Source organism: Canis lupus, chromosome 27 (assembly GCF_048164855.1).
Source record: "Canis lupus baileyi chromosome 27, mCanLup2.hap1, whole genome shotgun sequence".
Lineage (NCBI taxonomy): Eukaryota > Metazoa > Chordata > Mammalia > Carnivora > Canidae > Canis > Canis lupus.
In genome coordinates, this window is record NC_132864.1 from 18,420,821 (window position 1) to 18,446,011 (window position 25,191).

At 45.9% G+C, this 25,191-nt stretch overlaps 2 long non-coding RNA genes across 6 annotated transcripts in view; both read left to right on the forward strand.

The window, feature by feature from the left end:
• Nucleotides 1-25,191, forward strand: part of LOC140619354 (uncharacterized) — a 383,332-nt gene that overhangs the window by 150,635 nt on the left and 207,506 nt on the right. The gene's annotated exons all lie outside the window — the stretch shown is intronic.
• The window catches only part of LOC140619352 (uncharacterized), a 131,912-nt gene that overhangs the window by 75,162 nt on the left and 31,559 nt on the right, over nucleotides 1-25,191 (forward strand). For all 5 annotated transcript variants that reach the window (XR_012019230.1, XR_012019232.1, XR_012019228.1 and 2 more), the window contains exon 4: nucleotides 3,229-3,349. This is a non-coding gene — a long non-coding RNA (uncharacterized lncRNA). The remainder of the gene's footprint in view (nucleotides 1-3,228; nucleotides 3,350-25,191) is intronic.

The following is a 25,191-nucleotide window of genomic DNA, read 5'->3' on the forward strand; positions in this document are numbered from 1 at the left end:
CTGACACCCTGTGGTTTTCTGGTCCACCTCACTAGACCGTGCTCAGTGCCATTCCCAGAACAGTTTGCCATCGTACTTACTCCTCACATCACACCCCCAGAATGCCTGCTACCCCCAGAGCCAACAGCCTGGCCCTTTTCATGCCGAGCCAGCAAAAACACCACTGGCGGAGTCAAAAAACGTGCAGACTCCGGAGCCTCTTCTTTCTTGCAGAAACCATAAATGATAATGGCACTGGGACCAGAGAGTGGCCTGGTGACGATGAGAAAAGCCAGCATCTTCTGAGCTGCAGGGTGGGAGATCAGGCTTGGCGTGGGCACACACATCTCTGGTGACCTCAGGCCTGTGCCTTCCTTTCTCTGGGCCTCCTCTGTATTCTCATCCACAGATTGGCAATGTTGGGTTAGTAATGAACCTGAAGAACCTTTCCAAATTTGGGGCTTGTTAACTTTCTGGGGCTGCTGTAACAAAGAGGCACAGACTGGGGGACCTGGGGTGGGGCATGTTCCTCAGTTCCGGGGGCCACAGTCTGAAGTCAAGATGTCTGCAGAGGCATGCTTCTTCCGAAGTCTCCAGGGGAAGGATCCTTCCTTTTCCTAAGCCTCTGCTGGTGCCGGCAGTCCTTGGCATTCCTTGGCTTGTGGCTGCATCCCTCCAGTCTCTGCCTCCGTCTTGACTTGGCCTTCTTTCCCGGGTCTGTATGTCTGCCTGCACGCAAACATCCCTCTTCTGATGAGGGCGGCAGTGATAGAGCATTAGCGCCCAACCCAGCCCTGTATGACCTCATGTCAATAGGATACATCTGCAAAGACCCTACTTCCAAATAAGGTCACATTCACAGCTTCCAGGAACCTCAACAGCCTTTTCTTGCAGGACATAATTCATCCCACAACAGGTATCAGTGGATGCTTTCCTAGTAAATAGCTGTAGGGAGGTGCATTTTTGGAGATGTCAGTGGCTTGGCACTTGATAAGCACCTGAGAACTGTACCTTGTTGTCATAGTCAGTGCCACCAGGCCCCAAGCTCATGGCTTCAGGGCCAGCTTTTAGGGACTCTCAGGGGGGACATGGAGGTAAGCAAGCAGACAATTATACTGTATTGTGATGTATGGGAAGCAAGGGTCTGTGCAGCTGTGGAGTGCTGAGGACCACAGGCCTCTCTGGCCTTGTGGGTCTCACTTCTGGCTTTAGCTACCCTTCAGGCTGGATGCATGTTTCACCATTCCATCCTCTGGCTTCAGCACCACCTTCTATCTGTGGCTCCTCCCTCCTCTTGGCATTGCTGAACCTCCCTCACCCCTGCATCACCTCCTCTCCTCTCTCTGCTCTGGACGGTGGTCCCATTGGGAAGTGTTTTCCTTAAGTTCATTTGGACATTCACTCTTAGAGATTTTTTAAAAAAGATTTTATTTATTTATTCATGAGAGACATAGAGGGAGAGGCAGAGACACAGGCAGAGAGAAAAGCAGGCTCCCTGTGGGGAGCCCGATGGGAGACTCAATCCCAGGACCCTGGGGTCACGCCCTGGGCCGAAGGCAAACCTCAACCACTGAGCCACCTAGGTGTCCCAAAGATTTTTTTTTAATGTCTGCCACTGGGAAGCACATTGGCTTCCCTGAATAGGCTGCTGGGAGGCTGGCTTGGAGAACATGGTACAAGGGAGGTTTGGACTAGGAGAACGGTGCTCTCTGGGCAGTCGGGCAGTGCAGAGGGGATGGTTGGGGACGGGGCGGCAGTACTTGGCTGGGTCGCAGTGGCAGATCCATGCTGGGGTGAATGGGGTCCACAGGACCGGCTTGGGAATACTCCACTCACTTTTGATGAGGCTCTGGGCAACTCCGTCCCCTCCCTCAGCCCGGTGCTATCTCGACTCCGGCCCATTTGGTCCCTGCCAGCCTTCCAGGCACTGAGAGCAGCGGTGATGGGGAAGGCTCCAAGCCCCAGGCCGCACTGCAAGCCGAGGACCCTCCAGTTTAGGAGGAGATCTGGCTGCTCTAAAGGATTTTAAAATTTCATGTCGGATAGCATCTTTTAGCTTTCATGTATGATAAGATAGTGCGTGATGTTTAAGAGAGAAGAAGGCAAAAGCTGGCAGCAGATCAACACGGCACGTCCGAGAAGAGGAGCTTAGTTCCTAGTGGGTGGTCTTCAGGCCACAGCATCACTTGGGGCCGAGTCCTGTGCCCGTGTGTGCCAGCTTTCCCGGCAGGTGGCCCAGGGACCTTATACCCCATTGGGAAGGGTATGTGCGTGTGTGCGTGTGTGCGTGTGTGTGTGTGGTCTTTTTTACCTCACACATGGGAGGAGTGTCAAACATCCTACCATGAATAGCAGCCCCCAGTTACTGTGCGTTTATCACGTACCAGGTCCTGTGCGAAGTGCTTCCCTGGCACTACCTCATCCAATCCCCTCCCCTATGGCCCAGTGAGTGAGTAACCTTCCTCTTCCTCCCACACCGGGGACATGGAAACTGGGTTTAGTAAATTTAAGTGACTTGCCTGAGGTCACACTGTTTCTAGGTGGCTGAACGAGGATTTGAACCCGAGTCTGTCTAGGTACGAAGTCCTCCTAACCACCATACACCCTTTTCAGAACCAAAAGAAGTCATCAAAGGCAGAGTCAAGGCGCTTTCAAATGGTCTCGTTGTTCTGCTTTTTATTTGTTTGTTTTTTGGAGACAATTTTTGTTTTCTACTAATAAGATCTGCATGGATTTGAATACATTCATCAGAGGCAAAGGGGGAAGGCTCTGGCTAAAGAAATGGCAGGGGGACTGGGTCTGGGGGCCTGAGCCTTTCCTGAATGTTTCAAGGTAAATACAGTTTGCAGATCAATCTTATCTCCCTCTCTCCCCTCGACCCGTCCCTCCCTCCCTCCTCCTCTGCCTCCACCTTCTCCCCCTCTTCCTCTCTCCTTCTCCTGCTTCTTTTAACAGTTTCTCACTTGAGGTCAAGGGCACTTTCCTTTGTGCCATTATCCCAGAAATGGCTTTTCTGTGGTTGTTGGGAGGGGGGGCAGGGAGAAAGCCTGGGGTGCAGAGGGAAGTGGCTGGTGGGGGGAGTGGAGGGTGGGCACGGTGAAACTCCAGTTACTTGCTGTTTTTCATTCTGTGTCTCAGGTTGGCAGCAGCCCCCACAGGCTCCAGGGAGGTGGATTTCTCCTTTTCTCTCCTGGCTTCTTTTCATTCTTGTATTCCCTCTGGTTTCCTTTTGTCTTCTTTTCTCCTCAGTTACAGAAGATCTTCAGCTCTCCACAGCTTGCTGTCATGAGGGGACAGCAAACCGCAACTGGTTCTTACATGGGGCTCCTCATGTGCGGACTGCTCCTATCATCTTCAGAGCAAATCTCGGGTAGGTTCTACTTGCTCCCCACTTTCACATATAGGTAGACTGAGGCTCAGAGATAAGGAATTTGCCCAAGGCATACAGGGGTTGCTGGAGGAGCTGGGACTTGATCCTCAGTCACCTGATCTCCTCAGCACCATCTTCTGCACTCCCTCTGGATACCACTCCCACAAAAGAAGAACTCTGCTGGAATGTGGATCTGGAGAAAATTCGTAGGTGGAGGCATTTCTTAGATTCAGGGTCACCCTCCAAGTGTCTGCAGTACCCTCCATCCCCTGCCTCCTGTACTCCCTGCCCCACATCATCTTAGTTGCTGGCAAGTTCTTTCAAAATTTTTTGTTTTGTGTAATGCATCCTCATGTTTGGAAGAGCAGGGCAGCACCCATGAGTTCACATAGCATGGAGATGGTTGGTATTCAAGGGAGATGCATTGTTCGGTAGACAGCTGAGGGAGATTGCCTCTTCGATCGACAACTGTGCTATTTTTGGGAGCTCCTGCGCATGTTGACAGGTCCTGTCCTTGTACATGTGCCATCACAGTTACACCCACAGAGCTTGGCTTTCCTGGCCCCGAGCACATGAAGTGAAGTGGCTCTCCATGGGGACTTGTAGTGGCCAGGACACAGCCCCTGCCTCCCCGCCATCAGCGTGTGTCTCCCTTGCCTGCTCAGAGAGTGAGCGTATGGGAGCTCACCTTTCTTGGGCTCATAACTGCCCTGTTGGTGTTCTCCAGGGTAAGGGCAGCTCTTGGACAACCCATTCTCTGCCCCTGGGGTTGGCAAAGAATCCTGCTCTCGTCCCACTTTTGGGGCTGAGAAACCTGTCGAACCAACAAAAGCTGAACTCCGTTGATCACCTGCATCATGACCTTGGGCAAGTCACTTAACTCACTTAGCTTCCATTTCCCCATCTGGAAGCACTTAAACAAGACAATCTTTGGTGCTATGTTTGACACTAGCAAGTGCCTTATAAATGTCTCGTGGGTTGCCATTGCTATTTTATTATTTGAGGTGCTAAACTATACCTCCTTTTCCTGAAAGATTCAGTTCTCATGGCTCCATGAAGGATGAATCTCGGGTTTTCTTCCCACACATACCATCCACAGTGCTCCCTTAGAACTTCAAAGAGAAGTCCCTCCCGCCAGGAAGCCCAGCTTGTGCTAAGCGGGTGCAGCAGGAGGAGGATTGGCCTCCAGCAAGGGGCTCTGGGCAGCTGGTTGATATCACACAGGGGTGGCTAAGACTTCAGGGACGGGCCTGTTTACGCCTGGCAGATAACATCTTGAACGGACGTGGGGAAGGACGTTGTTTAAATATCGATTATAATGCCTCCGAGGCTCATTGGGGTTAGGGTGAAGAGCTAGAGATGTCTTTGAAGATATTCCACGTGTCCACTTGGAAATTTCATTTAGAGAGTCCTTAAATCTCTTAACAAAATGGGTCATTCTCAACCATCAGTCTTCCAGTTAGGAAAGTGTTAAGGAGCTCCTTGCTAATAATTCTCCTTGTTGAAAACTCTTTCTCTTATAAGATACTGGAGGCTTTTTCCATCTTAATTAGATTTGCCAGGGCGTATGAATATGAGACTGAGCTTTCTGGGTGATCGGAATGGGGGCATGATGCTAATTGGATTTCAGGAAATAAGGATTCCACGGATTGAGATGTTTGGGAAACACCCTGTTAAAAAATGCAATGGTTTTCATAAGTGCAGGACTTCCAGCATCTATCATGCATGTTGATTTTCTTCCCCCTGAGAAGGATCTAGATAGAAGTCTACATTTCTGCAAATTCTTTTGGATCACAGTATTTTTAATTTATGGAGTGTGCTGTGAGATTAACATTCTGGAGAATACTTTGATCAAAGCTACCATATGAGGGGCTTCTGGGTGGCTCAGTCGGATGAGCGTCTTTTGGTTTCGGTTGAGGTTGAGATCTTGAGGTCCTGAGGTCAAGCCCCCAATTGGTCTCTGTGCTCAGTGGGAAGTCTGCATGAGGATTCTCTCCCTCTGCCTCTGCCCCTCCCTCTGCTCACTCTCTCTTTCTCATAAATGGGTAAATCTTTTTTTAAAATGGCTGCCTTGGGCAGCCCCGGTGGCTCAGCGGTTTAGCGCCGCCTTCAGCCCAGGGTGTGATCCTGGAGACCCAGGATCGAGTCCCACGTTTGACTCCCTGCATGGAGCCTGCTTCTCCCTCTACCTGTGTCTCTGCCTCTCATATCCCATAAGGGGTGTGTTCAGCCTCACAGTTCTTCAGAGTCGGCAGAGGATGGAGTTCCGAGTAATTATTTTAGCCTCTTCCTGCTGCAAGTATCTCTCTCTCTGTGTCTCTCATGAATAAATAAATAAAATCTTTTAAAAAATAAATAAAAAGGCTGCCTTATGAAATAAAAATAGGTAAAGTACTTAGAACAGTGCATACAGGACCTAGTAAGCCCTTGGCACATAGAAAATATTATTGTTATCGAGGTGGTTGAACTTCAAATTCACCCCCAAGCCTTAAAAATCTATGATTTGAGATATAATGTCCTCACGAAAAAGAGGTGGGCTTATTGGCTTGGAAGAAGTGGGGGAAAAAATTGAAGTCAAATAGTTAAGGAGGCAAGTCAAATCATCTCCAAGGTAAACTTCAAGGCACACGTTTCAGCCTTGAGAGGAAACATTTGCCTTCAACAGGTGGCACACTTTCATGGAACATGGGTTGGACCCACGTCCTACCATGGATGTGTATCAGTTATGAGTGGATGGAACATCCACTGCCTGGGTTCTAGGCTTCTTCACTGTCAAACATGAACAAGAGATGAAAACATCATTTCACCACTCAAATTGTGGTCCATAGAATTTGGTGGCATTGACATTGCCCGGGAAACCTTCCTCTTGGAGAGTTAGGTCTTTTCCCATCTACTTACTGCTTCTAGGTTTTGTTTGATGACTTGGTAAAGTGGCCACTTGCTTAGCCAGATGTGCCTAAAGAATTTGGAACTCTACATCGAGAGGGCAGTTCCTGTGTTAGGTAGAGAGCTGATGCTAATTTTAATTTTCCTTTAATTTATTTTGCTGGTTCTATAACCAAACCCCTCAATCTGAAAGACAAACTTTCCCGCTTTCTACCTGAGTCCCCTGTCACCTTTCTAAAACCCTTTGGTCTCTTTCTCTTCTTTTCTGCAATAAAACAACAACGTGATCAGACCTCAGGATGTTCCTCGATCTGAGGAATAAACTCAGGCAGCTTGGTTTATAAGCTGTTTCCATGGGAGAGAACTCTTGGACCAAACAGATATTTACAAATATGGAAAGCGCTGCGCTGATCCCTAGCAGTGCCCCCGCTGTCTGGAGATAAATAGCTTCTCGGGAGGAGTTGTGTTTTTTTTCTACACCCTTGTCTCTTCAGTTCCCCTCATCTGTCATGTTCTCAGCTGGATCATTTATAAAAGGAAGGTCTCCAGAAGAAATTCCTCCCAAAGAAATCCTTTGGAAGTTCAAGATCTGAGGGCTTGGGGTTCACTACTTTGGGGGACCAGATGAAAATTGGGGTTTTGAAAGATGGGTGCATTGGTTTATTCAGCTGTTCAGCCAGCTGAGAGCCTTTGCGGCAGAGGCAAGTATCCCATAAGGGGTGTGTTCAGCCTCACAGTTCTTCAGAGCCGGCAGAGGATGGAGTTCCGAGTAATTATTTTAGCCTCTTCCTGCTGCAAGTATTCATTCATGCAACACATGTGCATTGAGGCCCTTGCACAGATAAGGCAGTGTATTGGGCACTGGAGCTGCTGTGTTAAATCTCTCAGGGTCTGGACTGAAAGCAGACATCATTAAAGGTCCCTCAAGCAGAGAGAATTTAATGCAGGGAGTTGAATCCATAGGTGATGGAAGAGCCAAGGAGGCCAATAGGGGCAGTGAGACAATTCAATGATTACAAATAGTATGAGATCAGTACCATACTTAGTGAAAAGGAATAAAGGAGCTTATATTTCCAGAGGCCAATGCCAGGACCTCCAAGTGTTACCAAGGTCATGGAGGAACCGCCAAAGAAGGATGGGTGGATGGAGAGGGAAATACCCCTGGCTGCTTCCTCTTCCCTCCCTCCAGTCTTCCACCAGTGTCTTCCATTGGCTGAGCCAACCAGGAAGTCAGAAGACAAAGGAGCTTGGGAAATGTAGTTCCCTGTGATTTGGAGCAGGTGTATGGCTGGCTGGACCCACACAGTCCCTTGCTCTCTTGGAAAGATGTGGGTACTGACTATTATATTACCTGGCAATACTTGTGGCCTCGACACCCCATCTCCCAAACCAAAACTAAATAATAGATCATGGTCTTTCAACTTTTTTTCTCCATACATTGGGAACTTGCCAAAGGGAAAGCAAGTTCACATTTCGAAAGGAAATCCACTTAGTGGATAAGAAAAAATGGGATGAGTGAGTTCCCAGGGGCATCACTCTGGTATTAGCTCCCCAAACTGAACTTAGCATTGCAGCTTCTTCCAGTCCTGAAAACATCTTTCCCTGTACTAACAAGAAATGACATTTACTAAATGCTGGGTATGTTACTATGCTAAGTGTTTCCCATGCATTATTCCATTCAACCTTATAATAACTAAACCTTCTAGAGATCCCTGAAGTAGCTATTCTTATCACACTCAATCTATATATTAGCAATCCTAGATTTATATAGGTTAGATCGCATTCACTTATCACATTGTCAGAAAGTGGTAGAGCTGGATTTGGCCAAAGTTAATCAGACTCTAGAACCCACATTATTAGCCACTCCTTGATATTACCTCCAGTTTATTTCTCTTGCACATGGTGGTGGGGGGCTAAGGAGGGTGTGTTTAATTGTGTGGGAGGTAAGGGGAAAATCATCCCATCTCAAGTGAGACATAGTTCAGCTGCCAGAGATACAACTGTGAATAATGGTAGTTTTAGTGAGGTAGACACTCACTCCTCTTGCATGTAAGACATTGTGCTGGCTGGTATGGCCCCTCCAAACTTTGGAGGTTCCAGGGATCAGGTTTCTTCTGTCTTCTTTCTTCCTCATCCTTAGGATGTTTTTACTGTTTGATGCTTCCCTGGGCGTTTCTGCACGAAATCTTGGTCACTGCCAAGGCTGTGTTGTCCAGCCAGTGGAAAGAGAAAAATGAAGGTGGGAAGGAAATAGTCTTTCACTCTAAAGGCACAAATTGGAAATTGCATGTATTTTCCCCTGTTGTGTTGGCCAGAACACAATCACCATGTTGATGTATTCATACCTAGCTGCAAGGGAAGCTGAAGAGTGCAGCCCAGCTAAAATATGTTTGTCTTATCAATACCGCACAGGAGAACTGTCATTGAGTCATTGAGCAACGACCGTCTGGTTCTGCTTATAGGTACCTTTCTTTGAACTTCTGTTTGCTGACTGAAAAGCTTTTCTATTTTTCATTTCAGCAAATGTGCAAATCTTCATTTTGGGCTGACTTTGTTTTCGGTTTACACATGAGGTAGCTGAGAGCAAGAGACACGATATGACTTGCTCCAGCTCACCAAATGAGTTGATTATGTGGGGAATGAGGTTTGAATGGGAATTAAATTAATTTATGAGTGACCATTCACTTATGCATTTTTTTATAAGTGGCTTTTTGCTTCCAGATATAACCTCATTATCATGTTAGCATGGGGTAACAAATTTTTGTGCAATGAAGAACCCCATGCCTATAAATGCCCTTTGTTTCATGGTCTGTGCTGTTCAACTATCAGAAATTATTACTGAGAATATTACCAAATCCAATTTTTTGACATTTATGTAATTACGGCAAGTCTGAACTAAATAATTCATATGAAACAATAAAAAATTAGAGGGAAAGCTTAAGTGCCTGGAGGGTTTAGCCAAGAAATATTTGTTTTTGTGGACAGAAACTCACCCCATCTAACTCAAGGCAAGAGGATCAATTGTTGCATACACCTGATGGTTTCCTGTATTCAAGGGTTATAAACAAAATTTGGGAGATCTCATTAATTGGCAAGTCATGATCTGGGCCCATACAGAGTTGTGTAGAGAAGCAAAGGTTGTCATGGTATAAAAATGATGACCAATAAACTCATCATGTATTCACATATTCCCTCCCCAAACTTCCTGCCCCATTTGCCACAAGCACAACTACCCACTGGTGCATCAACCCCTTTGTTGGACACTCCTTCATAGATTGCCAGATGCGGTAGGTCGCCAACAGATCTATGCAAATATGATACAAATAGATTGCAAAGTGGAATTGCAAATCTTGCAAAAGATGTAGGATTTCATAAAGTGGATGGAAATTTCACTGGAGAGAGGCTCTAATTACAAACAAAGTGTTTGATGGATGAGAATATGGTAGTCAGGCCAGTTGACACGACAGGTGCTTCGAGCAAGAATGATTTATGTATCAAAGGATTAAGAGATGCCCTTAGGAAAATTGATGAAGCCCTCCAGTATTTCTGAAAAATTACCCTCTTTATGATCCTGGTGCAAAAAGTCAAATGTGAAGGGAATGTGTCATACTGTGGTGTCATCTTATCTATGCGTCTATACTGTGATTTCATCTTATCTATCTGCCCATGTATCTCTCTGGATCGGCTAGGAAAGCCTGCCAAAACTTGACTCAAGCTTTGTTCTTTCGAAGAACTAGAACATGGATGACATTAAAGCTGGACTGTTGCTAGATATGATAAAATAACTTGTTTTTATGATTTTCAGTTTGAAGAGTTTTCAAACCCCTCAGGTCCCTTGAACATTTTATTAGATTGTGAAGTTTATGAATATTCCTTCTTCTGAAGTGAAGATGGAGATCCTGGCTTGCCTGGCAGCCATTTGGTGCTTGTTGGCTGGAAGAGGCTGCTGGACAGGGGACGAAGTGATAGGAGAGCATCAATTCTTGGCAACCTGTCTGGGCACTGGAGTCATAGCATGATGCTGCTGCTGATAATCAAAACAATAGCAACAAATGTTAATTGGGCTGTTAGTATGTTCCAGGCACCGTGCCAAATGCTTTGCATGGGTTAGGTCATTCGCTTCCTAGATAATGCTATAAGGTAACTACTCTTTTATCCCGTGTGACAGTTGAAGGTATTCAGAGTTAGTCCAGTTCAATATTTTGCCACAAGACTTCAACCTTAGGCTTTTGGGAGATGAAGTTGTCCCTTTTTTTAAATTGTGGGAAGAACATTCAACATGACATTTAACAAAATTTTAAGTGTGGGATCTGCTATTAACTCTAGGCACAGTATGTTACTGCAGGTCTCTAGAACTTATTCATCTTGCATAACTGAAACTTCATACCCATCTGATAGCAAACCCTCCTCTTTTCTCCTTCTCATCTCCCAGCTCCTGGAACCATCATTCTACTGTCCACTTCTATGAGTGTGGCTATTTTAAATACTCCATATAAATGGAATCATGCACTATTTGTCCCTCTGTGACTGGCTTATTTCACTGAACCTAGTATACTCCATGTTCATCTGTGTTGTCACAAATGGCAGGCTATCCTTCTTTTATTTTTTAAGGCTGAATAATATTCCATTGTGTGCATATACCACATTCTTAAATGCTTGATTCCCTTCTGATTCTTGCAAGTCAATCAAACACATGAAAGGAAATGGGAGATGCTGGGGCACAGATTTGCAATCCCAATCAATCAGGATTCACATCTCAGCTTGCTACTTACTACTTTAAAAACCTTGGGGAAGTGATTTAACCTGCATCACATAATCAGCATGACTTTTTTTGTGTTGAGAACATCTAAGATCTGCAATAGAGTGTTATGACCTACAATCACCATGCTGTGCATTAGATCCCCGGAACTTATTTATCTTATAACTAGAAGTCTGTGCTTTTGGTCAGAATAACTTTGATACTGTTTTTTTTTTTTTTTCCTTATGGTCTTATAACTAAATCTGGCCAAATCTCCCTGCTCTCACGGCCTCTCTCAAGTTTTGTTGAGTGTAGTATCTCATGTGTGCATCACACTTTGAAAAATCCAAAAGATCTTACATTTGTCCTCCTACTACAGACCCTTAATGGCTCTGTGATATAGGGATAAATGATTGGCCCCACTGGCAGACATAGAAAGTGAGGCCCAGAGAGGTTAAGTCACTGGTATAAGATTGCACAGCTGGTAAACATTTTCCCAAATAGCACCTAATATTACCCTTCAGTCAAAACTTCTGTTCTACTTGCCCATCTCTGTCATTGTAAGCCTTTTGGTGTCTGTTTTAGAGCCTTCCTGGTGGAGGCCATCACTTATTTATTCTTGCATATTTCCCTACCAGTTTAAAATTTAGGAATGCGAATAAAGCAAACACAAAGCTGGTTTTCCTAGTGAGTGCATCCTTGGGTCACTTAGATGCCAGGCTGTCAGGAGAGGCTAGCCATGTCCCTGTAGACTCAACGATCACACTGCTGATGGTTTCCTTATGTATCACCCAAGCATAGCAAATGCAGTTACCCAATGACATCCGTGCCCAAAGTTGAACTTATTTACAGTAACTACACCTGCTTCTCCAGTAAGAAGCTCCTGTGTAATTGAGTGGACCAGGCTGGAATTAGATCTGGGCCCATGATCTATACACCCTGCCCATAGCTTAATCTACGTCAATTATTTCCACTGATCGCTGTTCTGTAGCAAAATGTAACCATGTGGCTTTCAGAAGGCCAGACAGAAGGGGCAGTGGCAGATATATTCAGGAGAGGGTCATCGGGGTGGCCTGACTTGTCAGTCCAGAAACTAGAATAGCTTTGGGGTGGGCTTGGTTATTTTTCTCATAAACTCCAAGTGCCCTCCTCCCCTTTCCCGACATTCTGGGCATCTTCTTCTCTGGGGAGCTTCCCCTACATCCTCATGACCGTATCCTCCCTGGATTGAGGTATCTTTATTTGTTGGTCTTTCTGATTGGAGTTTCCTGGACATGAGGGTTGTGTCTTGTTTGTTTCTGTAGCTGTGGCTTGTCATTCAGGGCTTGGCACACAGGAGACATGCAGGCACTGCTAAATTGTTGACCTGGAAGTAATGGGAAGGAAAGAGGCAGAAAATCTCCATGTGCACATCCTCCTCATTAGCTTGCCTCTTCTTTCTTGCTAATGTCAGTACGGGGTGCAACATGATTTGTCACCAGTAATGAACTTGGTGCTAGAAGTGAGATGGGATGTGAAAGGTAATCAGAACTGGCCCAGAAACAAGTCCCTGATCAATTTGTCCAAAGCTTTGTCTTCCTGCCCTTTCCTTTTTTCCTTCCTCCCTCCCTCCTTCCCTCCCTCCCTCCCTCCCTCCCTCTCTTAATTGGGACCCTGGATGTTTTATTTTTCTTTTGGAGAGTCCAATTGTATAAGTAACAAAATGAAGGCTCTGAGACGTCCTGACATAATAGAGAAATTAGAATCCTTTTCTTTACCTCAGTATTTTACTAATTATACCATTTTTTAAATCCACTTTAAAAAATCCAGTTGAAAGTGTTCCAGTCCTGCTCCAATGGATGAGTACATAGCAGGGTTGGTGGAGGTGGGATTGGTCTCCTTTGGAGACTTTCATGTTCTTCTAGTGAGAATGTAGTTTCTAATTCTTTGGGTTTTTTATTCAAGAACTCTCAGACTCATCTTCATCAGCCTTGACTGATAAAATTAAAGGGAAAAAGAAAAAAAAAGGAATCAAAAAGTACTCGATTGGCTCCTCTGGCTGTGATGGTCAGATATGGACCTGGCTTCGGGACTATAAAGACTCTGACAGTTGTCTTCTCTGTCTCTGGGTTGGTCTGTTTCTCTCTCTCAATCTTCAGATGTTTGTTTTCCATGTCTGTATCGTTTGCTTTCATGGTGAATGAGGGAGCGGGGAGGCGGATCATGGTCACAGGACATTTCAAGCTTACACTATCCTAGCTTAGTAACACTAGAGTAGAAGGTTCCCTTTTCTCTACTGTCTTGCAGAAATTCCAGGCCAGAAATATGGTTGGCTGGTCTGCATTACTCTCTCCGCCTTCCGTAAGTCACTTGCTCGGGCTGTGGGGATGGTATTCTATGACAGCTGGGCTGGGTGGCAAACATCCACCAGTGGATGACAGCTGGGTTAACTTCTGATTCTCAGCCCATCCAAACCTTGTGGAATGGGTTTCCATACAAAAGAGGGGATATTGCTTCTAGAAAACAGGTTAGGGCATGGCACGGGTCACAGAATTGAGCTCCGCTTGGGGGAGAACATGAGTGTGTCATACCCTGAAGAGATCATTATATCCCAGAAACTCATTTTATCAGGTTTCTCAGATTCTATTAAATGGATAGAGCATTTTTTTTTCTTCCCCTGGTGAGGGCATGTCAAGGAGACCCTTTGATGAGCTTAGTCACTGGGCCTGTTTCCTTGGGGCCTCAGCTAAGAAGAAAGCAGGGAGAGAGTCCCATTTTAGCATCTCTGTCTCCCCACGTCATGTTTCCCCAGTGCAGAGAACCCCTCTGGGTATTGAGAAGAAATACCCAGGGGCGCCTGGGTGGCTCAGTTGGTGAAGTGTTTGCCTTCTGCTCAGGTCATGATCCCAGAGTCCTGGGATCGAGCCCCATATCAGGCTCCCTGCTCAGTGGGGAGTCTGCTTCTCACTCTCCTTCTGCCTGCCACTCCCCCTACATGTGCTTTCTCTCCTTCTGTCAAATAAATAAATAAAATCTTTACAATTAAAAAAAAAAAAAGGAGAAATACCCGAAGTGCATGTTCATATCTGAAGGTGATGGTGATGATGATATGACTGTCACAGATTATTGAATGTCCCTATATCACCAGACTTCTGGCAAGGCATTGGTCACTACTCATGAGATCCTACTTGATTATTATCACAAGCATATGAGGTAGAAGTTATTACGCCTGCTTCATTGGTGTGGAGCCAAGAATTAGAGAAGGAGGAATGTGCTGAATGAAGACCATGCAGGAAGTCAGTGGGAGAGGTGGGATTTGAACACAGACTCTCATCGTGGGGCTCTGGTTGGGGGGACCAGGTGAGTGAGGTCCACTCTCACAGCAGGCTGGAAGCTGCTGCATCTTTATCAGGAAATGTCTGCATTAGCTTCTTAGGTGATTTAGTCCTGTGAAGACTTAAGTATTGGAAACGAGGCCCAGGCTTTCTTTTTCTTCCTTCTTTGTGGAATGAATTCAATATATGTCTGCATGTGTGCCTGCATCAATGTTCGTGCCCACATCCACATCAGTACCTGCCCTGTGCCTACACTTATATGTACCCTTATGTCTGGTATATCTGTCTACACCTCTGTCCCTATCTATCTGTACACCTGTACCTATATTTGAACTTACCCTAGACCAGGGTTTGTCAACTTTGCTACTGTTACTATTTGGGGCTGGATAATTTCTTGTTGTTAGGGACTGTGTTGGGCATTATAGGATTCTCAGTTACATCCCCAGGCTGTACCCAGTAGGTGCCGAATAGCTCCCTCTGACAATTGTGACGACCAAAAATGTCCTTAGACATTCTTAGCCAAATATCACCCTCTGGAGAGTAAAATTATCTCCCCCCAACCATTAACTCTCAATGAGAGGGAAATGAGGTAAGAGGCATTGACTTAGTTTTGGCAAAGGCCCTGAGACCATAGATTTCAAAGGACCTTTACATTTCAGAGCAAAAATTGCCCAAGCAAGATTTTCAAAGGAAGTGGCTAAAAACCAGATGGTTATCCCCATGACCTTAACCAAAGAGGCAACTCAGAGAAGTCACCTTCCAAGCGATGTCTTGGGGCAAACCTCCTCTGCCCCCTCTTAGAGTCCAAATTGTCGCTTCTTCCTTGATTTCTTCTTTCCATTTATTCTTGGTCTGACCAGGAAGGAGATGTTCTGCAACGTCCATGGTCCACCCATTTATCACTTTAGTCATTTTGTTTTTACTCCATAAGCAACCCTGTCTCTATCTAATCAGGGGGCTGCTTCCTGTTTTTGTTCACTGCCATTTGTCCTGCTGGAGCGATTTTTATCATCAAACAGTATGAAAATAGAATGGTAGGGATTGGCACCCCTCTCCCGTTGAAAGGCCATAGGGCTGGCCAGTTGGCTTGGGCAGAAGATACGGAAGCAGCGTAAGGCCCAGGCATGTATTGTCTGCAGGACAAATAAGAAGTATGCCCCTCGTTCCCTTCACATGGACTCCCCTCAAAAAATAAAAATAATGATGCAATTTGTTTAAACCTAGCGACATGTATTTACAAGCACTTCATGGTCATTCTTCCTGGAGGCGGTGGGGGTGGAATTTTCATCGTTTGATGAATGGGTTCCTTCTGCCATCTGGAATGTGTACAAAGGTGGGCATTCCCATTCAGGGGTGGCTCTTGACTTCCTCCCTGGTCAACGTCTGCAGCCCGGAAGGAGCCATGGTTCTCAGTGTTGTGGCAGAAATGGTGGTATGTGGGTGAGGAGGTGCTGATTTCAGATCTCTGGGCAAGCAGGAAAGCTCAATGACGTGAATGCCTCTAACGGACTTTCTCCATAGGCCCAACAGCTTTGCCACAACATGACCTTAGCTTACGTACCATCTACCTAATGGGAGGAGGGGTGGTGATGGTCAAAATCTGTTCCTTTGCTGTTAGCTCTCCTCTATGACTTCTAGTTCAAAGTAGTGAGTGCTCTTATGCTAAGCCCCTACTGAATTTCTGGCATCAGGAGAGCTGCTTTGGGGAAAGAGCAAGAAACAGAAGACCGAGATAGAGAAACGACAGTCTTTATGTAGTGAACAGTTTCTTTTTTTTCAAGACCCAGCTGCACTTCCATTTCTTTTATACTTTCATTGCCAAACCCTTCTACTGCAGCTCTTCTTTCTCATTAAAAAGAAAGAAAAGAAAAGAAAAGAAAAGAAAAGAAAAGAAAAGAAAAGAAAAGAAAAGAAAATTAGGCAGAGTTTAAGACCCCAGTTATACATCATTACAAACTTGACCTGTGATTGCAGATACGAGGCTCGCACATCTTCATTCTTCATCCTGGACCCACTGCAGACATTGCTAATCAGTCATGGCATACTTTCTGCCACTTTTCTCTGTAACTTTAGAACTCTTCTCATAACAGCATTTCCAGGTCAAAAATGTTATCTCCTTATCCCCACTGGAAGCTCCCATTCCTTCAGATTGCCAAGCAAACAGCAACCCAGTAGAATTTGTTCACAACAATGTCCAAGCAGCTCTTAACCTCTTTCTTAGTTGGGAATTGTCAGATAAAATCCTGGATGCTCAGTTAAATTTGAATTTCAGATAGATAAGTACAGGTTTTTTAGTATAAGTATGCCCCCAAGTATTGCATGGGACATACTTACACTAAAAAAATGATTTGCTGTTCCTATGAAATTTGCATTTTACTGAAAATCCTGTATTTTTATTTGAAAAATCTGATGCCGGGCAGCCTGGGTGGCTCAGTGGTTTAGCACTGCCTTCGGCCCAGGGCCTGATCCTGGAGTCCTGGGATCAAGTCCTACATTGTCTCTGCCTCTCTCTCTCTCTCTCTCTCTCTCTCTCTGTGTGTGTGTGTGTCTCTCATGAATAAACAAATAAAATCTTAAAAAAAAAAATCTGATGCCATGATCTAACATCACTTTTAAAAACAGAGTCGAGGGGCACATGGCTGGTTCAGGTCACCCACGGCTCAGGACACTCATGGTTAAGTGTTTGACTTTTGATTTTGGCTCAGGTCATGATCTCAGGATCCTGGGATTGAGCTCTGCCTCAGGCTTCCTGCTCAGCAGACAGCCTGCTTCTCCCACCTTCTGCTGTTCCCCCTGCTTAGGTTCTCTCTCTTTCTCTCTCTCTCAAGTAAATGAATAAATAAAATCTTAAAAAAAATGAAAACAGAGTTAGGAGACCCCAGCCTATATTAATCTGTAACTTTGCCATTTCAAGCCTGGCCCACCAATCTGTGAGACTTGTGCTAGTAGATCTTGGGAGTGGTCTGGGGCCTGTTGTGGTGCAGGATGAGAGCCTTCCTTTGTCTCAAAATTACACCCCATCTTCCTACTCAGCCTACAAAACAAGTGGTAGGAACTGAGACACATCAGGTTCACAGACCTCTATAGCTTGTGGATAAATAGCCACTTTGGCATTGCGTTGGGAACAGGAGCTGGCAAAACAACCTGTTTTGAGCGAACCAAGTCTCCCCATCACCCGTCTGGTCTTTGAGGATGTGGATTTTTTTTTTTTTTTACTCAAGAGCACATTGGGAAAGATCAGGGAGGAGGGAGAGAGGCAGAGCCCCAAGGGATTTTAAGATATCTGTGCATGGTTTGGGCTGCTGATATCTAAGATGAAAACACTCCTCTGCATTTGCCTTGGCTGTGTCCATGTCACTTTCTAGACCAGGAGCTGGTCTTCGCCTGGCACATACAGGTGTATCCCTCCTATTGGTTCCAGCCAGCACATGTTCTGATGGATGGCACCATGCCCTGTGAAATGTAACATATTTTGTGTACCACCCGATTTTAAAGTGTGCAAAGGTGACAGGTGGGCACAGGTATTTGATAGCAAGTTGTCTTTCTTGGCTGGCAGTTCCCCAACCTTTCTGCCCATTCGAGTCCTATGGAGTGGTTTTATACATCCCAGTGCTTGGGTTGCTCCCCAGACCAACCAGCTCAGAATGTCCAGGGGTAGGAGCCAGGCAGAGGCATTTTTTGATGATTTCTAGGAGATCCAACATTTGGCCAAATTTGGGAACCACTGGTCTATGCCAGACGTGTTTCTTCTGCTTCAGCAAACATGTTCTCAGCTAGCTAGACACCCAGGGATGTGACTGGGGGAAAGTCGTTCTTCCTTGTCCGGCCAAGGGGAGGAAGAGGGAGGAGGGAGAGGGGTCCCCTCAGGATAGAGTGGCATTGTTTTGTATCAGTTTCTGGCTTTCTAGCTTGGCTGGGCTGGGGGAACAAAGAAGGCTTCATGTAGGACAAAAGCGCACTGTTTCACCTAATGAGGAACAGTTGAGAGGTCTGGAGACAGCACCCCATCAGTGAGGGGCAGAGGGCGGCAGAAGAGAGGCTTGTGGGGCCCGCCTAATGAAGACCAGTTGAGAGGTGCCGGCCAGACACCAGACTCGCCTTTCTTTGTGAGTCCCCAACACCACCCCCTCCCACCTCTCCTGTCTCAAGAGGCTTGGCCCTCCTTCCAGTGAGAGAGAGACTCACTCAGATTCATCTGTCACAGTGACGGGTCCTGACCTCTTGACCTCTTGAGCTGTGCCCTCCGGCCTCTGGATTTGACCTTTCCAAAGAGCCCCCAGTCCTCAGCCAGAAGGTCCCTATTGACAACCTGCTAGCGGCCACCTGCTGAAGCTGCCCCTGAGAAATTAAAGCCAGCAAATGGTTCACCGGGGACTCTTGGAGGCTTTGCTGGATAGAGTGCCGTGTCCAGGACCCAAGAACCAATCTCTCTAATTGTCTGTTGCAAGATGCCTTTCCACTTCCTTTTAGGACTTGGAGCTTCTTTGAACTTGAGAGCTTGTAAAAAGCATCACTGTGTAACCAAGAGAGAGGGGAGGAATTATGGGGAGGGTCTCTGATGTGCCTGGCTGGCCTCCAGGCCCGGCTGGCAAGAGGACAGCCTTGTAGACAGCTGAGCTGGAAGGGTTTTACTCTCCCAGTACATGAACTTAGAGAAACACAGCCTACTGCTGCAGAAGGTCTCCTGTTTGGGCCTGCATGGGAACAAGTGCTCTACGACTCGGCCTGCATTTATTCAGACTGTGGAGTCCCTCCCTAGGGCAACAGAGAGGTTGTACCACACATAATCACCGTTTGTGGGTTAACAGAGTCAAATGTTGGCAATTTCTTATAGTTTAAACTAATAACTGAATTTGGATAAATTGGGTCTTCCCTAAGAAAGTGATGGTATGTCAGTCATCTACTGCTGTATAACAGATTTCCTCCAAATGTAGAGGCTTAAAAAGGCAAACCTTTATCATGTCACAGCTTCTGTGAGTCTGGAATTTGGGAGCTGCTTATCTGGTCTTCCTAAGGGTGTAGTCAAGATGTCAGCTGAGGCCGTGGTCTCATCTGAAGGCTTGGCTGGCCTTGGATAGTCCACTCCCAAGGTGTTTCACTCACAGGGCTGTTGGAGGGAGAGGCAGTTCCTTGCCAAACTCCACGGGGCTGCTTGAGTGTCCCCACGATGCAGTGGCTGGTTTCCCTCGGAATGAACGATGCAGGAGACAGAGTGAGAAGGAAGCTGAGTTATCTTTTGTGAACCTATTCTTGAAGTCATACTCTGATATTTCCAGAACACTCTACTGGTTGCACAGGTCAGCCCTGTTCAACACAAGAGAGGAGCATACACGTCTGGGAGTACCCAAAGGCAAGGGTCCTCGGGGCCCATCTTGGAGGCTGGCTGCCACAGAGGTTCAATGCAATGTAATGGTTTACTGTTGCCCTGGCCACTTCCTCCCTGCACTTATGGATGTACCTTGAGAGTATTTGAAGGGTAAGTCTCTTTGTTACCTCTCTCCCTGCCTCCACTCTACTAAACAGGGATCTGGTTAGCCAGGAGCTCTTAAAACTTGTAGCTAGAAAATAGCAGGGACACATGGTGTTAGCAAGCACAGATGTCCTTCACTGTTTGGCTTCTAGGATTTTGGTACCCAGATCCTCATTTGAGGAAATTTCCAGTGCAGCAAGAGGAGCATCAGTATTTTTGTAATTAATTTATTAGATACAGTTAAAACTCCCAAGAAACTCCAGCTTATTCATTTTTCCACCAGCAGTCATATAAATGACCTAAGCCCAGAACAAGAAAGTGAGAGTTACTAATATTTATCAAGTGTTTACTGAGTACTGGACCCTTAGCTGAGGGCTTTGCCTGCTTGATCTTATTTGATTCTCATGATAACCCTGGACTGTAGGGTCTGAGCTTGTAGAAAATGAGATTCAGGGACATGTGGGTGACTCAGTGGTTGACTGTCTGCCTTTGGCTCAGGTCCTGATCCCAGGTTTCTGGGATCAAGTCCTGCATCGGGCTCCCTGCATGGAGCCTGCTTCTCCCTCTGCCTATGTCTCTGCCTCTCTTTGTGTGTCTCTCATGAATAAATAAATAAAATCTTAAACAAAATGAGATTCAGAAAGGTTGAAGCTCGTCCATGCTCACTGGCTGTCCAGAATTAGGATTTGAAAGTAGCTGTGTGGAGAGTGAACTTCTAATAATGACAACGAACCAGTTTGAATGAGTGGGCAGGGAGGTTTGAATAGATGGGCCCTAATATCCATTCTTTGCTACAATCCAGTGCTTCCAAACTTGGTCCTGGATGTCATCGCAGGCCAGGCTCTCTGGAGGCTGACTCTGAGATGGAGGGTAGTGCACAGGAAGTTTATTAGGGAGGGCTCTTGGGTTCCACACTCATGGAAAGGTGGGAAGAGAAGGCAGGATGAGTTGGAGGAAGAAGCCAAGTTGCAGTGCAGTTCTGGAGACAGCCTTGGCCAACACCATGGCACACTCTGGAGTTGAGGTTGGTCCTTCATAGAGTTGTTGGGAGGAGTCTGGTCTTTTACGTCCTCATGATCCATCACTGAGTGTGGCCCTCTTCCATCTGGGGTGTTCCCCAAGAGGGCTGATTCCTGAGGTCCACCTCTCAGCAGGAGTTCTAACAACGATGAGAATAAATCCCTTATTTCTGAGTGGGGACCTGGGTGGCACCTCATCATGTTCTGCATCAGTTTCTGATCTTATTGGGAAAGCCAACCGTAGTCACAGACGTAGACTCACAGGTGTACACAGACACACATAGGCACACCTGCGCTCGTAATTGGCAATTCCAGGCGGCACTAGATTATAGATTCAGTCACAAGAACTTGCCTGCATATTCAGAAGAAGGGAAAAAAATACAATAAAGAGTTTCACAGATATTTCATTCCTCTGAATTGCCTGCCAGTGATTAGTGTTGAACCCCTCTACTTCTACCCTTGGCACAGATGCACTCTGCTGACAGATTTTTACTACGCACACAGTACACAGTGCAAAAATATATACAGATTCACAACAGGACACACAGGGTCCTGCACACCTGCATACAGACACAGACAAGCCGTTGGCACACGCACTCTAACAGGTACATACAATACCCACACATATGGGGGAGCCTGGGTGACTTAGTCGGTTATTCAGCTTAAATCATGGTCCCAGGGTCCTGGGATAGAGCCCTGTGTCAGGAGGTGGGGGGTCCCTGCTCAGTGGGGAGCCTGCTTCTCCCTCTCCCTCCTTCCCCTACTTGTGCTTGCTCTGTCTCTCTAGTGCTCTATGTCCCTCAAATAAATAGATAAAATCTTTAAAAAAATATCCACACACATGTGTGCTGCCATGGACAGCACACATATACCCATTCACACACAACGCATAGCTCTGGGTACCCGACATGCCCTCAAGTATACACAACATAGACAGTGGATTTGGCCTAAAGTCGGTGAAAAAAATCTCTTAAAGATGACATTATCTTTGAAGTCCTATTAAAATACCCCCTTACAGAGAGATTCATGGAGAACTAGATGAATTTACGGGAATAATGGAGGCACATCTTATGTCCTGTGCCCTCCCTGGGGTGTAAGATGCTCATTGAGGAGAATTTTGGGCAGAGTTCTGGTTACATTATTAACTTTCTCTGTCTCTCTGTCTCCCTCCCCCGACCCCTACTCCCCACCTTCCTTATCTTCTCAGTAGTTGAATGTCAGATAGACAGGTGATGTTTCTGCACTATGTCACATTGCCACATTGCGCGCGCGCGCACACACACACACACACACACACACTGATGATGGAAGAGAATTCTAGGAAAGAGGGAGAAGGAAGAATTTTTGCCTTTTCCTTCTGATGTCCCTTCATCTGAGCCACTGCTGTCCTCACCACCTCCACATTGGGCACCGCGTCTACAAGCCCAGTTGTCAATAGGAGAAGAGTGTGGAAAAAGACTGCCAGGCCCGGTGAAGGCCTCTGGAGTAATTGCCAATCAGCCTCTTACCCCAGAGCAGACACTTTGTAAGTCTGAAGGGGCCGTATCAGATCAAATAAGACTGCCTCCTTGGCGTCACCCATGGTTGGAATAGTGCTTTCTCTTACCTTTCTGGTCTTTTCTGTAAGCAATGAGCTCTTTCTTCCCCTTCCTGCTTCCCTGAACCCTCTCACTTTGCCTGTTCAACGTTCATTATTTGGAACAGGTTGTCACCTGTTCCCCATGCCCCGAGATCACCCCTCTTCTCTCTCTAGAAGATCCCTCCTGACTCTGGGTTGTCCATCTGTGAGTTCACCCTGCATTTTTCATCAAGGGCTTCTTTCTATCCCCAGGCCCCCTTTCAGCAGTCTCCTCCTGCTTTCCTACAGCCCATAACTCTTAGGCCAGGGGATTAATATGTGATTTATCTGCAAAATCCTTGAGTGAGGGATGAGGAGGGAGGAAAGCCCACAGAGACCCTTGTCCCTGAATAGTGAGTGGTTATTCCGTGCACTTAGCAAATGATAAAACAAGCTCTAGGAGTCTGGAGTGGGGGGAGGGGAGGGTGACTGGATGGTTTGGGTTCAGTTAGGGGATATTGTCATTCTGGAAAGTTCCAAGATTTCCTCCCTATCCTCTACCCAACCCATACTTATAGTCTGGCCTACTTTTGTAGGCAATCTGACTCTCAGTGCAACAAGTGTCCCCCTACCTCATCCACCTTCCTTTAAGACCCCCTAATCCATAAGGGGATATCTGTTATTTCTACTGGGAACCACATGACCATCCTTAGGAGCAGCATTGGACAAAGGCCTAACGAAACTGTCTTCCTGTAGCACCGACAGATGACAAAGAAAACAGAGGGGATGGAGACAGAAAGTATGATCAGAGAGTCTCTCCTCAGCCTGACTTTGGCCATGATAGTTATAATTTGAGACTAATACCCCTAACGAGGGGCACCTGCGTGGTTCGTGGTTGAGTGTCTGCCTTTGGCTCAGGTTGTGATCCCGGGGTCTTGGGATCAAGTCCCACATCAGGCTCCCCATGGGGAGCCAGTTTCTGCCTCTGTCTCTGTGTCTCTCATGAACAAATAAATAAAAGTCTTCAAAAATAATACCCATAACAAGTTTGGTTATATATCACTACTTGAAGCTCCTACTGTTGTAAATTCCCCTTCTACTAGTTAGGAAGTGCTAATTCAGTGACACTCGCTGTCTCTTGGATGGCTCAGTAGGCCCTTGCCATCTGTAAGCCAGCCAGCCTAAAAGGCAGTTTGCTGATGTAACCTACAGGAGGGCGGAAGGCATGTTTCCTCATTTTCTTTAGCCTCTACTTAATATTGGCAGATCAAGGGCTCCAGAACATCAGGGAAGAGGGAGATGGCGATACCTTTTGGTATGGTAAAAGTGCACAGGGAATTCCTGGAGAGAACCTGTGGCACCTGGATTATGCTATCTCTCATCACAACTGAGACACAAGTTGGAGACAGGTCCCTAAGGAAAGGAGAATTGCATTGTGCTGGGAGAGGGGTAGGGCCTTTGGGACCTGTGTGGTGTTACTGCTGTTAATCTACATAAAGGTTGGAGGAGCTGGGGAAACTGAGATCATGAAGAAATACCAATAAATATATGAGAGTAGAGAAACTGGTAAGGTGGAATTGGAGATAGGCCACCCCCACTCTCTCCACCATCTTCCCTTCATTCCAGCTCTTGGCTCAAAAGGTTTCAGTGTGACATTCTTAAATGAAGCTCAGCGTTCACCAAAAGAGTCCTTGCCCCAGATTTTCAATCCCCCATGGCTTAACCCTCTTCACTTAAAGCACTCCCCCAATGTCTTTTATTGCCTCTGTTGCAAAGAGTGTCAACAAACCATCGGAGATCAATACACATTAGTCCATCTGTTTTCACATTGAGGCACTACCTTCAGCATATGTTGTGCAATTGATTAATTACTCTAAATGCTGCCATTTTGATCGTAAGTTGGAGTTCCCTCACCTTATCTGCAGTCATAAGTTGACTTGGGACCAACCAAGTTTTCCATAACAGCTCTGGTGGAAGATTGTTTCTCCCCAGTCTCAGCCAAAGCAGAGATAAGATAGTGTGCTCCAGTCCCAAAGGGACTGAACCAGAACCATGTTTTCTGGTTCCCTGACTTGGTTCATCCTTTTGGACACCACAGGCTACTCAAAGTCTAGCCCAATACAAATCCATTCATTATACGAGCTTTCATAAAATTGTTTACCTTCTTGAGTCAGATACCAGTGCACTAGTTGAATTTGGGAGGCAAACTGGCACATAATGAAATCAGGGAGAACTAATTCAGATGTTGTCTCCCCAAATGGATTAAGCTAGCTATTGATGATCAGACTCTGGAGGGCACCAGCAACTATGATCCGATAAATAATATTTGATGGATATAATATACTGGTGTTGTGCAATAAGGCCTATTTCTTAATGCTCCAACCATTAATTTATGACACCAGTTCCTGACAGTAATTCTGAGGTGGAGTCAGATGACTGGGATCTGGGATGTTTCCACAGTTGAGTTTATGGATTCAAAAGTACAAATTACTGAAGGTTCACCAAAACCGCGCCACAAAACCCTTAATTATCCATGTCTGCCAAGAGGCATTTTAGCACAGATAATACAGAAATGAATACCCAAGGTGTCATTTATCTTTGGTTTTGGACTATGTGCTATGACCGTTTCTTTTTGCATCAGATTTTCCATATCCAATATTATTGTTATTACTATTCATTTTATATAAAGTCACAGCATTGTAGAATTGCAGAACCAGAAAGCAGTTGAAGGATTTATTAGTCTCATGATCTAATGATTTTTATTTTTTTTAATTAAAAAAATATTTTTTTTTGAGAGAGCATGTGAGCAGTGGGGAGGGGCAGAGGGAGAGAGAGAATCTTAAGCAGGCTCCACGCT